General features: G+C 38.5%; 1 protein-coding gene across 2 annotated transcripts in view; it reads right to left on the bottom strand.

Moving 5' to 3' along the window:
• The window catches only part of PIK3CA (phosphatidylinositol-4,5-bisphosphate 3-kinase catalytic subunit alpha), a 91,656-nt gene extending 79,080 nt beyond the window's left edge, over positions 1-12,576 (bottom strand). For both annotated transcript variants that reach the window (XM_005546432.4, XM_065540212.2), the window contains exon 1: positions 12,330-12,576. The gene's annotated coding sequence lies outside the window, so the exon portion shown is untranslated. The remainder of the gene's footprint in view (positions 1-12,329) is intronic.
• Between the last annotated feature and the right edge of the window lie 507 nt (positions 12,577-13,083).

Genomic DNA, 13,083 nt, shown 5'->3' with positions numbered 1-13,083 from the left:
GTAACTGAAAGAGATATTTCTGGGGTGCCATGCTCTAGAAATGAGCATGTGCAAATAAACATAGTCTGAGATTGTACAGAATTGACATTTTTCTTGAAAAATCTCAAGTCATCCATAAAGTACAATGTATGTGGTTTTTGTATACCACATTGTACAAAATTGTGTTTTGCACAAAGATATAATGCACATACAGCAATCTAGAACAATAAAACTATATATGCAATATATAAAATATGTGTAGAATTTAAAAGGGTGTAGGCTTACATGTGGGGTACACACGTGTGTATATCAAAGAGACTACATGACAGTCTCTTGTTGCCACATCTGCAGGCCACACTGGAGACCTATACAATTGCTCAGCAAGCCCAAACAGCAGTTTCTCTTCCAGCACAGGATCAAACTGCTGTTTCTTTGGCTGGGCACTACAGGCTGGATATTAGAGGCCATGTTGTACGAACATTACATGTCTGAATAACAGAATCACACTCAACACAGCAAAATGTACATACCTAGACCTAGGCACTGAGACCAACTGAAGGGACGGCAAATTCTTATCTTTAAGCACCTATCTACTTTGAAGCAAAAGCTCAGTAGTGAGATGTGATTTGTAATATTTACATTAGTTACATGCTGCATAACAATGTTTTGGTCAACTATGGACTACATATACAACAGTGATCTCGTAAGATTAATGGAGCTGAAAAACCTCTCATCATTTAGTGACGTCATAGCTGTTAGTAACATTGTAGCGCAATTACTTTACTTTTTAAAAAATCTAGTGTAGCCTAAGGGTGCAGTGTTCATCAAGTTTACAGTAGTGTGTAGTAATGTCCTGGGCCTTCACATTCACTCACCACTCTCTCACCAACTCACCCAGAGTAACTTCTAGTTCTGCAAGCTTCACTTACGGTAAGTGCTTTATACATGCATACCATTTTTTAAATCTTTCACACCATATTTTACTGTACCTTGTCTATGTTTAGATATGTTTATATATAAAAATACCATTGTGTTACATTTGCCTATGGTATTCTGTATAGTAATAAGCTGTACCGGTTTGTAGCCCAGGAGTAATAGGCTGTACCAGACAGCCTAGGTGTTTAGTAAGTTATACCATCTACGTTTGTGTCAGCACACTGTGGTATTTGCACAATGGTGAAATTATCTAATGATGCATTTCTCACAACATATTGCCACTGTAAAGCTACACATGACTGTATTATTTTTGTCACGTTTTTATGTTTGACTGAGTAGGTACAGTTGATTTCACGTAAAATAAATGAGATTCCACTGTACTAATTAGATGTGAGACTTCATTTTCCCAATCTTGGAAATGAAGTGATTACATGTGTATCAAGGTGTTATTGTGAGGAATAAGGGAGGCAGCATATACGAAGTCCATAATGTTCCCCCTCCTCAGATTTATATTAAAGTTGGGGTTTGTGGGAATTCAAAATATATACATTTGTATGTACATATAGAAAAATCAAGAAAACTAATTCCATGGGTTTCAACTATAACTCTTTATGATGTCATTTAATAATAAGTAATAAATTTTTAACTTCAATGCCTAAATCAGCCATAATCCCATACTATGGAAACAAACTCTTGGTCAGCACCAGGGCAATCCAATGTCATGTTATTTTTTCATTGTACATATCACCCCCTAAAACAGACAAAATTACATGCAGTTTTACATGTACAAAAAAGTTTGGAAGCATGCTTAATAAAAATCATTCTTCAAAGCACACAACAATGAAAACAATTACAATAAAAATCGCAGATAATTTCTAAAGAAACCTCCATATATATTAACAACAACATATGTAAAGTGTGTAGATTTTACTATTATCCTGGTATATGAGAAATACAGACCATGAAATCATCAACTTTAGAAAAATAAGTTACCTTGCATGACCATCAAGAGCAGTCTAGCCAAAACTGCTAAAAAGCAAGAAGAAAACATAAACATATACACATTTTCCATAAACTTAAATATGAGCGAATAGTCTCATTTACATAAAGTAGTAATAACAGTACTAAAACCAGGTAGACAATACCACAGAAACTTGTATCAGTGGCATCACATACCTATTTGGTAATTAAAGGCAAAGACTTAGAGATTGAACTTACGGAAATAATTAAAACACATGGTTGCTTTCCTTATTTTTACGTAAATGACTTGTAAAGTTTACACATGTCCATTGAATGTCCTAGGTAACAAACACAATGATACACAAAAGAGTTAAATATTATATTCAATAAAGACTTCATAGCAAGTAGAATGGACAAACAAGATACAAGCAGCTTGAAAACAGGACGCGAGATTTCTTTAAAAGCTTTGTAATATAAGGACTATGTGACAATATGACATAACTCTTGTCTTTAGTGTATGAAAAAAAGATGAGAAAAAAAGACAAGACAGGGAAAGGAAATATCCAGCAGCACAAAACAAATACTGCTTCAATGGTAGGGTGCTATTAAGGCAAGTGCTGGGAATTCGAAGATTCCAGGAATGGACAGGGAAAATCAATCCACGGGAAGCACAGACTAGATGTGAAAAATGTACATTCATTTACTTAATTCCTTCTGTCCATTAATTCCTCATCCTATTAAACTAAATATCCATCTGCTAACTTCCCTTAGGATTAGGTATGAAATAGCATTCGGATTCCTAGAGCTAGAATGAAATTTTGTTAAGTTTTAACAAATAAAAAGCAAGCAGTATTGTAAAGAACTGAAAACTACTCTACACTTGTTTGAAGGCAAACTTAACTGTCCACTATCCAGAAATTGGATCCACTAGCAAATTCTTGGAAGGGACAGATTCAATTCACTTCATGTTAAAGCCCCCAAATAAATGGAAAAATATAACATGGTTCTTACTCTCAAGGAGTTCACAGATACTTAATGAGTGCTTACTATGTACGAGGCACTTTACTAAATGCTTTCAAGTATTATTTATTTATCCTCATTACAATATTGTGATGTAGGTAGTTATTACCCCTCATTTACAAATGAAGAAATATGTATTACCCGAAGAATATTTAACGGGATAAATAACTTGCCCAAAGTTACAAAACTAGTAATCTCAATAGTCTGCCTCCAGAGAACATGCTCTTAACCATTATGAGACATATTTAGGAAAAGGCAAGGAAAATTAAAGAAGTCTACTACACCGACCATATTTTGTGGATTTTCTAAGACTATCCTGACTGCAAATATCCTGTCCCATTGTTAGATTACGTACCTCAATTTTGATTGGTAAAAAATTAGTTTTAGAGTAAACGAACATATATGTCTGATATTTATACCAAACAAACAAACAAGACCATAGCAAGATACATTTAGCTGTGCTTTAGCAGTTATACACTGGTAGATTTACTCAAAATAATTTTGAAGAAATCTGGAGTCTCATAATATCACTAAGAAATCTGAAAGCTGGTCATTTCTGGTGAAGAAAAAAAAACAAGTCTCTACACTGTAAAATTACTAATATTTTAAACTGTTTTGAGCTTTACTACTACTGTTATTATCAAGACAAGTATAGAAACTGCTTTGAAAAAGTCATGTTCAACTTTTACAATTGGTATATACTTAGAAAAAAGAATACAAATTTCACTTTCATAAATACCATAAGATGCTGCCTATCATGGTCTCAGCTGCAAATAATAGTAGCCATTAGATTTTAAGAAAAGCTTCATAAGGCACATAACTTTAAAATGACATTACTATGCATTGATATTTATACGTATAAAAGTTAGGGTTCCAAAATGTAATTATTTCCTTTCCCTGCTGTCATGTATGGTTTCATTTCAGATTGGAGTTTATAAGTAGTGTCTAATTTCAATATTTTTTCCACAAATTTTCCCATTAATGCTGCTTTGAATTTGATAATATACTCCATAAATCTATATTCACAAAATAGCGGCTGACTTAGCAAAAAATTCCAAGGATGTTTAGCTTGCCAAAGACGTTAACCTCCTAAGAGAAAAATACAGTTCAGTCACTGTGGGGCTAAAGGCAGTCAGTAGTTTTGAAATACAGTAATACTTTCAGGTCTAGACCTGCCATAAGTCCATCATGAAAAAGAACTTGGAAAAGCAAGAACTCTCAAAAAAAAAGCAAGCCGCAGAAATATGCTTAGCTTGTTGAAAAATGAGTACATCCTCAAAATAACTCTAAATAATATCTCATTACCTGAGCAGTGTGCTGGTTAAAAAATATTGAAAAGTTGAAGGTAATTTGAATATTAACAGAAACAATAAGTCAACAGCATAAACATCACTGCTTTCTGATCACAAACAATGATTTCTGTCATCTTTCCACATACTTGTCTAGACAACTGAGGACAGACCTAGAAAAAAGAGGCTTACCATGCCTACAGATTTATGTTTCTAAGATTAGAACGCACTTTCTGAAAACCATCTAGAGGGATGAGTTACCAAGGGAAATTATGGAACATACTTTCCTAGAAGTCTTTAACAAGTAAGGATGCTGGCCAGTGGCTATTAAGGGTGCTGTGACAAGTCTGCTGGCCTTTATAACCCTAGCAACTGGTGTGCAGTAGATGACCTACTCTCAATGTCTGGCAGTCATTTAATTGCTCCCAGTGCCAGTAACCAAAATGACCACACCTGTAGAAATTTATTCTCCAAAGTCACTAATGGTTTCAAGAAAGGGGGGAAAAATCCTTCCACTCCATTCTTTTCCAATGGCAGCTTTTCTCTGCCACAGAATTTCACACAAGGGCCTTTAAAATATGTGCAAATTTATAAACAGGCAGACGAAATGATCTTAGCTTCTGAAAACACAACAAACTGAGATAGACTGTCTTCCCTCTAGGGAGTGATTTACTTACTCTTCCCTGAAATAAAAAATAGACTTTAACATACTAGGAATCTCAGCATTTGGGAGTTGTAAAGAACCTTAGAAATCTTGCAGGTGAAGAAATAGGCTCTGAAAGGCCAAGATCTTAGGCCAAACAGCTAGTTAACAGATGAATGGAGAAACCGTGTTTTCTGATTCGTGATCGAATTTTTTTTTCACCACAGCACACAGCCTCTCTGTAACCTAACAATCTTTGCCGAAATGTCTCCACATATCAATAAAAATAGGCAACTAATTAATAACTTATAGAAAAGTGTTTCTTATATACAGTTTTCCCTTGGTATCTATGGGAAATTGGAGATTGGGTCTAGGACTCCCGTGGATACCAAAATCCATAGATGTTCAAGTCCCTTATATAAAACAGGGTAGTTGTTGCATATAACCTACTCCTGTGTATTTTAAATCATCTCTAGATTACTTATAATACCTAATACAATGTAAATGTTATGTAAATAGTTGTTGTACTGTTTTGTTTGGAAATAATGACCAAAAAAATCTGTATATGTTTAGTACAGAAATAACTATCCTTTTTTTCCTAATATTTTCAATCTGTGGTAAGTGGAACCCACAGAGGCAAAACCCACAAATACAAAGGGCCAAATCTGTGCTCAATAAATGATCAGCTAAGACTGGCACACAGCAATTTATCTGCTTTTCAGATAAAGCATATGGCTCCTGATAGAAACATAAGAAAGTACTTTTATTTCTAAATATGATTCTGTTTCACAAAGATCAGTGTTTACTGATCACCTACATTGGGGCACTACACTATGTGCTAAGGATACAACAATGAACACAACATGGTCTCTGCCTGTTCAAAAACATATGCCTAAAATCCTCTTCAAAATAGTGCCTTATATTTTTGTTGTACTTATAAGACATATTTGTTCATTGAGCCTTGCTAACTCCTGGTGAGTTAGGAGAGTTATGATTAGAGCAAAATGATTCTATCCCTATGCAGTTTTTTTTTTCCACATCACAACACTGACTTCCTTGGCTTCTACTACACAAATACTTAAAATCTGAAGTGTACCTGACAGGCATAGTCTGTAAGAATTCTTACAGATTTTAAAAATCCCTCATTTATTTCAAATGGCAATGCTGGCCATTATACAGACCCCCTGGTAACAATCACAATAATATACGAAAGTTGCTAAAACACAACCTCTTATAAATGAGTAAAATTTAAATTATCAAGCTAACTACCAAAGTGATACATCAGAATTGTCAGGCCAAATATGAAACATTATGCTTCTGTTAAATATAAATTTTAAATAATAATTAGTATGTATACATTTTTTCCTAGTTTTATGCAACTTGTGATTATTTAAATTATCTCATTAATTATGTTACTTAGCAAGCAACACATTACAATTCCTATTGTATCAATACAGAAAGAGACATAAAAATGTGTTACAATCTGCCCCCCACTATATACATATACAAAGTAGCAGTCTGAAGGGGAATTTAGTCCCTTAGGCCAGTGGTCCTCAACTTCTTGGGCACCAGGGATCAGTTTCGTAAAAGGTAATTTTTCCAGGGACTGGGGAAGTGTGGGGGCGATGGTTTGGGAATGAAACTGTTCCATCTCAGATCATCGGGCATCAGATTCTCATTAGGAGCGGGCAACCTAGATCCCTTGCATGTGCAGTTCACAATAGGGTTCGTACTCCTAGAGAATCTAATGCCGCTGCTGCTCCGACAGGAGGCAGAGCTCAGGCGGCAATGCTGGTCCCATTGCTCACCTCCAGCTGTGCAGCCTGGTCCCTAACAGGCCAGGGACAGGTACTGGGTCTGCTGGCCAGGGGGCTGGGGACCCCTGTTTTAGGCATCTAAACCAGAGCTCTCTAATACATATTAGAAACAGCTTCACTTTAAGAACTATTTGAAGAAAAAGATAGCTCTAAGCCACCACTTTTATTACAAACTTACAAACTTTTTATAGGAGTATTTTAACTTAAAACTCCCTGAACTATATAGGTAGAGAGGGAAAGAAAGAACACCTAAAAAGTCCTTAACCAGAATCAACTGATTCATATAATAAAGAATTAAATGTGAATAAGGTATATAGTGATAAAATATTAGCAGTATATCCAATAGCTGAGTAATCTTTTTGAATGATGGAAATCTCTAGCCTTGAAGCTGAATCCTCAGACTTTAACTATATCTTGCCTCATATTTCTCTTTTATATCCTAACGAGTCAGTTTCCCCTATCCACAGTTTTTAATTTTTATTACAGTATTTATTCCAAATAAGTTACTTATAAAATTCACTTACACATAAACTTAAAGGAAAATTCAGGCGAGCAAATTTGATTCATACAAAAATAAGACTGGTAACAAGAAACTTCTGCAGAGCAAATGTTACAGGATGAGTATCCCTTATCTGAAACTCTGGATACCAGAAATGTTTCAGGTTTCAGATTTTGGAATATTTGCATATACATGAGATCTATTGGGGACCCACGTCTAAACACAAAATTCATTTATGTTTCACATACACCTTATACACACAGGCTGAAGGTAATTTAATACAGTATTTTAAATAACTGTATGCATGAAACAAAGTTTGTGTACCTTGGACCACCAGAAAGCAAAGGTGTCAGGTGTAGAATTTTCCACTAATGGTCACATGTTGGCACTCAAGAAGTTTCAGATTTTGGAGCATATAAAATTTCAGATTTTCAGATTAGGGATGTCCAACCTATATGACATTCTGCGTAAGTTTACTTTCAATATTACCAAATAAATAAAGGTGATATATATATAACACTATATTAAATTTTAAAATATGGTTCCCAAGTAAAGTATCAACAACTTCAGTCTGCTAATATCTGTAACTGCTAATCTGACATTGAAAACATTATTTGTGCCTATCTTCTGGAATTAGTCCTGACCAGAAGACCAAATTTTCCTATATTTCTTGCATCACCTGAAAATTACTACATAATGATTCCTGATTTAAGGTTTAGTGAACAGAGATTTCACCAAAATCTTTGGATTTTCTTTTATAAATCATCCTTAATTTTAATTTGTTCCCATTTTTTAGAATGATGACGTCTGATGTTACTTATCTTTGGACATAGTGTAAATTCATCAGTTTAGACTCTACCCTCCCCCATATTATCATATATATATATATATATGAATAGCTTGGCGCTTGCTATCCCCTCTTGGCTGAAACTTCCAGGCATAATTATTTCCCAAGCAGGCTGACTAACACCTGAGTGTTTGACAGTGGAATGGGGTTCTGAGAGACTGAAACCAAATGTCACAGCGTTTTTTGGTCCCTAATCACACCTGCAGTGCTAACAGTCAGCAGAGTGGAAAATAGGATTTATTACGTAAACTGTGTCCTTCTGTTATCTCAGATAAGTCCACTCATGAGATCTAACACCTCCTAAGGAGAAAGGAAATGAACATTTATTAACCACCTGATCCAGGTCAAGAACTCTCTTGGATCTACATTATCTCATTTAATTCAACAACTCTATTGAATAGTAATTACCCCCATTACAGATAAGAAAATCTGTCCAAAGTAATCCTGCCAGTAAGTTGAAGAACTAAGTTTTGAACCATGGTGCCTCAGATTCCAAAGCCAATACTGTTGATACAGAATTTTAAGGCTAGATCAGTGAGAACCACGTAGAGCATCTAGTACAATCCCTCTATATTATACATGACACCCAAAGAGATTGAGATGTGTCCAAATGTCTGTGGTGAAACGGGAAGAATTCAAGTCTCCTTATTTCCAGTGCAGTACCATACATGATAATAATCTTCATTTTTTGTGTGTGTGTATCTGTCTGAGGTGGAATGCCACTCTATATATTTTATAACATTTCAACTGTCCCCAAATGAAATTCGTATGTGTGGCAATTTCAGGGTTGTACATTTTTAGTGACCAAAAATATTAAATGAAATTGGCAAGAATAAAAACTGGTGCTTATGAATCACTATATGTTTTAAAGAATTCTGTCTCTACTATATTTATTTGTTCAGTCAAGTGCTATAATTTACAGGCTACTATGCTTGGCAATAAAAATACAACGGTACAGTATATAAGACAGGAGTCCCTATCCTCATGGAATTTACAGCCTAATAGAGGATATGGACAAAGAAATAGGCAATTACAATGCAGTGAGGTTAATGCTATGACAGTGGGAGTACAAGATGCTATAGGAACAGGAAGCAGGGACACCTAACCCAGACTAGACTTTTCAAAGGAGGTGATGTGAAAGATCAGTAGGAGTCAACCAGTCAAGGAAGGAGAATGGAGTGTTCAAATGTCTCAGGAAGTACAAACTGTATTTGCACAGGAGAGTGTGAAAAAACCAAGGGAGCTGCAGGAGTAGGGAAGAGAAATAAACCTAGAGAAAGAAGCAAGGACCAAATCATACAGGTCCTTGACAGCCAGGGTTTTACATTCTTTTCTATTCGCATTTCCTGGTGAACTTCAAAACAAACAAAAACACAGATAACTGGGATCCATCTCAGGCCAATTGAATCACGATCTCTGGGGATGAGACCAGAGTACTTTTAAAAAGCTCCCTAGATTATTCTAATGTGTAGCCAGGATTGAAAACCACTGTTTATGATGTAAAGGAAATTAAATAAAGATATTACTGCAAATATGGGAAATGGAGATCTTCAGTAATTAAGCCTCCTTGGGCCCTAATTTCTTCAGTTCTATTAAAAAACAGGCTGGAGATTAGACGCAGCATGATACAGTGAAAGGAGTCGGCAAATGTTGGTTTTGTCAATGAGTCTGTCACCTGCCAACTGACTTCAGATTAGAATACCATTTCTTAGGGATAGTAATACCACTCTGTCTATGGCACTGTTGATATAGCTCAAGGTAAGTAATACTTAAGAAAAACTATTTGATAACTGTGCTAATAAAATGTAAACCATGACATTCTAAGACATATACTTCTAAAGCTGAATAATTTTTAAGATTGTAAATATTTTCACTGCAGACGAAATATTTTATAATGCTTAAGAAACACACTTCATTTAAAGAATCACCCCTGTCTTGGAATTCAAGATATAAAATAATAAAATAGAGAACTGATCCTTTTAATGCTATTGTACCTGCTCAAGAGATCAAATGGGATTAAATTACCTCTCTTCAAATAAACAGATCAACAGAGCAAGTGTCCTTTAAATGGTAATGGTAACTGTTTAAAAATCTTTATTTAGTAAAGGGCACTTAGAAGAAGTGGCACACAAAGTAAACTGGTTTAGAGAAAAAGTTATTACAATCTACTTTATGTTATATATTATTTATAAGTTTAGGGGTTTTTTTTTGTTTTATTTTTTAAGGGGATACAGATTTGGGATGGAGAGGACTTTATTCTGACAGGAAGGAAGCTCTGCTATCAGAAAGGCTGTTCCATGCACACAGCAAGTAAAGCCACTGCACTTTCACAGTCTCCCTTTTAAATATATCAAGGCCCATGACAATTTACACTTTCATGAAGCCATTTTTCAGTTTAAGTACAATATTTGTATTTAGTGACATCTCCTTAATGCTATAACCAATTTAGTTAAAAGTTTTAACCTTAAATAAAAACACTCTTTTACATTTATAGGTGTTTCATTTTTAATTATTTAAAACTGACAGGAATGTCTTTAAAACTTTACATGCACAATCATACAATATTAATATTCCTTTACTTTCTTGTTATTTCCCCCATGATGCTATCACGATATGCTATCACTTTTTATCACCTTTTTTACGATTTTAATAGCAACGTACTCTATTTTGAAAAAGCACAAGAAACTTTTGAAAAAAGTTATGAAGTTTTATTTTGTCCTAAAATGTGAGATGAAAAAACTTAAGCAAAACACCAACACACACACACACACACACACACACACACACACACACACACACAGAGTCCTCCTCAGATAATTCTGGCTGATGACACTGCAGAACAGTTAATCTGATAATTAAAATTTTCCAGAACATGTGATATTTAGACAGAGATCTATGCTGTCAATCGAGCTTCAGTGCTTTAGTTAAAAGAAAAAAAAAAACAACTTAAAACCTGAATACACAGACACATTAAATTGTTAAGACTGTAGTTGCTTTGAGAGCAAAGTGTTTCGATTTATCCAAACTAACTTAGCAACACGGTATTTTGAGTATTTTCCAGAAGTCGTCTTAAAACACGCAATCCAGCACATAAATTTTGTACGGTGCAATGTAAGCAAATACTCAGAAAAATTCAATTTCTAAGCAGGATAACATATGACCAATACTGCCCTCAGTGGTTCAAAAGTCGCAGTAGACATGATCCCCTGAGATAACCTGGAATTTACCTGCCCAAGTATTCTAAGGGGTTCTTCCCGGCCACACAAACTACGATTCAAAACATCGCTCCGAAAACCCAGGTCCTGCATGTGTACAAAGGCGCAGTGCTGGCATGAGGAAGCTTCACCAAGATGAAATCACAACTCTAATTCATTAAAGAATATGCAGACTGTTTTCTAGAAAGCCCCTCTTGTTGCGCTCCCTTTACCCTTTATTTAACTATGTAAATAGCCTCAATTATTGACATAAAAAAAATAGCTTTCGATTCCCACGTCTGGTAACATGGTTGGCCACCATCACTATTCGTTTAGCATCCTAAAATAAACCCCTCAAGTCGAGGTCAAAAACACGCCGGCTGAACATCTGGTGTTTACATAGCCCAATTCTGGGCCCTACCCTACCTTTCCGAGCCACTTAGGAGCTATGGAACAGGCATCACATAATACACTTAGTAAAGACACAAGTCACATGAGTCACTGTCTCAGGTCTATGAATGAAAGGTCTAAGCGTTTGTCTCAGCTAAAAGGAAAAAACAACCTCGAAAGGAAGGGTGGGAGGGGGAGCTGGGGAGTGGGGGGAGCGGTGTTCCTTCCATACCCCTGCCGGGCGATTTAAACCCAGTAAGAGGCAAACGCAGGGCCGCCAGGCTGGCGGGGCCGGAGTCCTCGGGCGTGACAGCCCCTCCGGAAAAGCTCGCGGTTCCGCGCCCGGGTGCCTTGCGCCGCGGTGCTCGCGGCAGCCCCTCCACCCGCCGGCTGGGTGGGCGTGCAGGGCGCGGGAGACGGAGCCACCGCGGCCGGGGCGGCGGCCCTGGGCGCACTTCCTCAACCTCCAGCCGCCCCGTCCCCAAAACTGGGAGTAGAAGGAAAGGAAGAGTGAGGCGGCAGCCAGAGAGAAAGGAGAGGGAGCGGCGAGCCCTCGCCTCTGCAGCTGGGAGAGGCCAGAGGCAGGCGAGGGAGAGGGAGCGGCGATCGCAGGCGAACTCCGCCGCGGGCCGACGCTGGGAGACGACCAGCCCGTAGCCCCCGCCCAACACGGCGGGCGCGCCCGGGAGTCTCCGGCACCCACCCCGTCCCCATTCCCACCGCACCCGCTCCCGGCCAGTCCGCGCTCTACTCACGCTCGGGGCTCTTCCAGGCTCCGCGGCTCTAACCGCATCGGGTCCCAGCCCCGCGGGCGGCGGCGGCGGCGCCGAGGGAGAGGAGAGCGGGCGGCACGGCCCCCGCCTCCCGGCCCCTCTCCCCCGCCGCTCCGGAGCTGCCCGGCCGGGCCCGAGCCCTGCCTCGCCGGCGGCCCCAGCCCCACTCCCAGCGGCCGCGGCAGCAGCAGCCCGAGACCTCAGCGGCCGCAGCGCCGGCACCGGAACTGCCGCTTTCTCCTTCTCGCTCCCTCTCCTGGCTAGCCCCCGCCACACGCCCCCGCCCCCGACTCCTTTCTCCGTCGCCCCTGTTTTTTTTTCCTTTTGTTTCCAGAATAAACTTTATTGGTCTCTTTTTCCGCTCACATCGTGTAAACAAACAACGAACTCTTCCCCACCCCCTCGGCTCCCCCCCTCCTCCGGCAGAGGAGGGTAAGAGCTGAGGAGGGGCAGGGCCTACAATTCCCCGGAAGCAGATGCGCACAGCAGCGGAAGTGAAATTGAGGCGAGGAAGAGCAGGGAGTGGGCAAATAGGGTAACAATATGTGCTACTGCGCCTGCGCCTTGCTTTTCCGCCCGAAGTTTGTGTACAGTTGGGGCTGCTCTTCTGACGTTTGTTAAATGATCCGTCTTCTGGAGTAGTGAGGATGTTGTGTCATCCTAGGACAACGTACATGTAGTATATTTGTTTCTACGAGCAGCAGGCGAGCTCGGGTAGAGATATAGAAAGGAATAT

Source organism: Macaca fascicularis, chromosome 2, assembly GCF_037993035.2.
Source record: "Macaca fascicularis isolate 582-1 chromosome 2, T2T-MFA8v1.1".
NCBI lineage: Eukaryota > Metazoa > Chordata > Mammalia > Primates > Cercopithecidae > Macaca > Macaca fascicularis.
Note: the sequence above shows the minus strand (reverse complement) of the source record. Positions and strands in the feature narration are given on the sequence as shown.